Raw genomic sequence first — 3,981 nt, 5'->3', positions numbered from 1 at the left:
CTCTGCGTCCTCTCAAGGACCCTCACATTCTTTCTAAAGTCTGCTGAGCAGAACTGGAAGCAACACTCCAATTGGGGCCTAACCAGAGTGTTATAATGGTTCAGCATAACTTCCCTGCTTTTGTACTCAATGCCTCTATTTATAAAGCCCAAGATCCCATATGCTTTGCGAACCACTCTCGCAATATGACTTGCCTCCTTCAAAGATTGATGCACATGAACCCCAAGTCCCTCTATTCCAGTACACTCTTTAGAACTGTGCCATTAAGTATCTACTGCCTCTCCCTATTCCTTATGCCAAAATACATCACCTCACACTTGTCACTATTAAATTCCATCTGCCACCTGTCTGCCCATTCTGCTAGCCTATCACTGTCCTGTTGCAGGCAGTTCATATCATCCTCACTGTTTGCCGCTCCTCCAAGTTTGGTGTCATCGGCATATTTTGAGATTCTACTCTGTATTCCAAGAGCCAAGTCAATTACCTTGAGCAAAAAAAGCAGTGGTTCTAGCACTGACCCTTGGGGAACACCACTGTCGACTATCCTCCAGTCTGACAAAGAACCATTTAATAAGACTCGCTGTTTTCTGTCCTTAAACCAATTTTCTATCCAATTGGACACTGACCCTCCTGTACCACGAACCTCAATTTTGTTAACCGCCCTTTTATGTGGTACCTTGTCAAACATTTCCTTAAAATCCATATAAACAACATCCACTGCATTCCCTTCATCAAGCTGCTCTGTTAGTTCATCAAAAAATGCAGTTAGATTCGTCAAGCATGAACTCCCATTTATAAATCCATGCTCACTCTCCTTAATTAACTCGAACCTCTCCAAGTGACTGTTGATTTTTTACCCTGATTATTCTTTCTAAAACCTTACCCACCGCTGCTGTTAATCTAACTAGCCTGTAGTTACCCGGACTGTCCTTACACCCTTTCTTGAATAAGGGTGTCGCATTTGCCACTGTTTAATCCTCTGGCACCTCCCCCGTATCCAGGGAAGATTGGAAGATTATAGCAAGCCCTTCCGTTATCTGCATCCGCATTTCCTTTCGCAACCTGGGATGTGAGCCATCCGGACCAGGTGATTTATCTTCCCTAAGCACAGCCAGCCTTTTTAGTACCTCCCTCTCATAATTTGTACTCTCTCCATTGCCTCTACTTTCTTCACTTCAACTGATATTTTGTCAAATTCCACTTCCTTAGTGATCACAGGTGCAAAGTACTCATTAAGTAGATTAACATTGCCCTGCACCGCTAAGCTTATATTATCCTTTTTGTCCCTAATAGGCCCAACTCAACCTCTTACTACCCACTTATCATTTACATGCTGCTCGAAGATTTTTGGGTTTCCTTTCATGTTGACTGCCAGTCTATTCTCATAGAAATAGAGAATAAGCAAATATAGAAGATGTAAGTATTTTCCATCCTTGATGAGGTGGAATTTTTTATGTTGTGGGTGGTAATGTCTTGGCCCACGAGTGTGGTGGAAGCAGAGACAATCAATGATTTGAAAAGGAAATTGGATGGATACTTAAAGGAAAGAAACTTGCAGGAGGAAAGGGATCCAGCTGGTGAGTGGAACTGACTAGATTGCTCCGGGGAGAGCCAGCATGGACGTGATCGGCCAAATGACTACCTTCTGTGTTGTAAATGACTCTGTGTTGTTTCTCAAATTCAATCCACTGGTGCTTGGGAAATAATCTCAAAGTAAATTGTGCAACTGGAAAATCAGAACCAAGGCAAGGGACGCATAAGGAAGCGAATTTGCTGCAACCCGAGATTGAACCAGGGACCTTTAGATCTTCAGTCTAACGCTCTCCCAACTGAGCTATTTCAGCCCTACATGCACAGAGGCTTGGTGCCCTTGTTTTGGAAGAAAATTCATACATTCAAGTTTTCCAAAAAATTAAAGAACACGACATGTGAGTAATATTCCCCATTGCTTTCTCAGTACTGATGGATTGTGAAGCGGGAGACAGCCAGAAGTGCCACCGAGCCGCACAGACTCCGAGCTGAGAATGAAATGAGATCAAATTCAATCTTTCATAGTGAGATGCTGCTGAGAGGTAAGAGTCCTGAATCAAAGCGAGACTTGCTCATTTCAAACACTCCCTGTACTCTCTGCTCATGAAGCCTTAAAAAAGGGAAAAACAGAATGGCACTCAAACTCACAACCCTGCCATTAAAAGTCTCATATTCGACTGACAGAACTGTCACTTCTATTCGGTCTCTTATTGGATGGATGCAACTCCAACGCAGGGATGGCATTCAAATCCTCCCATGGGTCCACATGTCAGACTGAGTTCCATGTTGTAGACTCAAGCAAAGGAAATCTGCTCACTTCCAAAACTATCAGCGAATTGAAGCTGATTACAATCAACATCATCAGAGGTCAGAACTACCTGGTGAAAGAAGACACCCTGAAGAAGGATCCACAATTATTCAAAGGCATCGACAAAGTGAAAAACAAGAAAATCGATGAGTCAATGCAAGCCAAACAACAGAAACACTGAAGAATTCCATTCCATTCCAGTCCAGAACCCAGTCCTGTTGTTTTTGGAGTCAGGTCACAATTGCAGCAACAACTTTATATTCCCACTTGGCCATCTGTGCATTTAGTTAATTGCAATTTTGTCGACAAGCTCTTTGAATCCTGTTGTCTTGTCCTTTAGCCAGCTCCGTATGGAAGTCAATTCCGCCTTCTGCAAGGCTGAAACCAATAGATAACCTTAATCTAAAAATTCCAGCAGACCAGGGCTCGTCCAGGACTTGAACCCGGGATCTTTCGCATGTCAATTAACCATACCCCCGAAGCAAGAATCATACCCCTAGACCAACGAGCCACTGACAAGTCAGGCTTTATTAGCTGCTGTGGAATTTCACTGGAACCCCCCTGCCAATCATCCATTTTTTTTCAGATCAAAGCAACATCCTGCAAATGCTGAAATAAAAACAGAAAGTGCTGGAAATGTTCAGCAGCTCTGGCAGCATCTGTGGTGTGAGAAACACAGTTAATGTTTCACGGCACTCACCTTTTGTTTCAGCCAACCTTTCAGACTGCTTCTGTCCATCCAATCTCACTTTCTATTCTATCCACATTCTAACCATTCACTCCGTTACTACATTTTTCATGAATTCCTCATTTCTTTTATTAATGACAATTTTGTATTTCTGGCCTTTGCTTCAGACACCACCACAAGTGGAATCATGTCTCCATCTACCCAATCAAACCACTTCGCTGTATCCTCACATTGCAATGTTTCTTTAACCCTGACAGACTGTGGAGTTTCTGCTGCTTGATTGCAGTTCTTGCTTCCCGCCAGTAGATGTCACCTCACTCCAATACAGTGAAGTTTACAAATCTGAGAGAGACACAACAGGAAATAATTGTTCACATTATAGTGAATGTGTGGGATTTAGAAATACTCGGAGTGGAGACGAGTTATTATTGCACTCTGCTATTACATCTTTTATAATGGACTCCAGCATTTTCCCCACGACTGCTGTCAGGCTAACCGGTATATAATTCGCTGTTTTCTTTCTGCCTCTTTTTTTAAATAATGGAGTTACATTAACTACCGTCCAATCCATTTGAACTGTTCCAGAGTCTACAGAATTTTGAAAAAAGACCAGAAATGCATCTGCTATTTCAAGGGCCACGTCCTTAAGTACTCTGGGATGTAGATTATCAGGCCCTAGGGATTTATCGGCCTTCAATCCCATCAATTTCCCAAACATTCCCTACTAATACTGATTTCATACAGTTCCTCCTTCTCACTAGACCCTATGTTCCCCAACATTTCTGGGAGATAATTTGTATCCTCCTTTGTGAAGACAGATCCAAAGTATGTATTTAATTTGTCTGCCATTTCTTTGTTCCCCATTATAAATTCCCCCGTTTCTGACTGTAAGGGGCCCACATTTGTCTTCACTAATCTTTTTCTCTACACATATCGAGAGAAGCTTGTACAGTCA

Source organism: Heterodontus francisci, unplaced genomic scaffold, assembly GCF_036365525.1.
Source record: "Heterodontus francisci isolate sHetFra1 unplaced genomic scaffold, sHetFra1.hap1 HAP1_SCAFFOLD_75, whole genome shotgun sequence".
Taxonomy (NCBI): Eukaryota; Metazoa; Chordata; class Chondrichthyes; order Heterodontiformes; family Heterodontidae; genus Heterodontus; species Heterodontus francisci.
The sequence above is the reverse complement of the archived record's forward strand: the minus strand, read 5'-3'. Positions refer to the sequence as shown.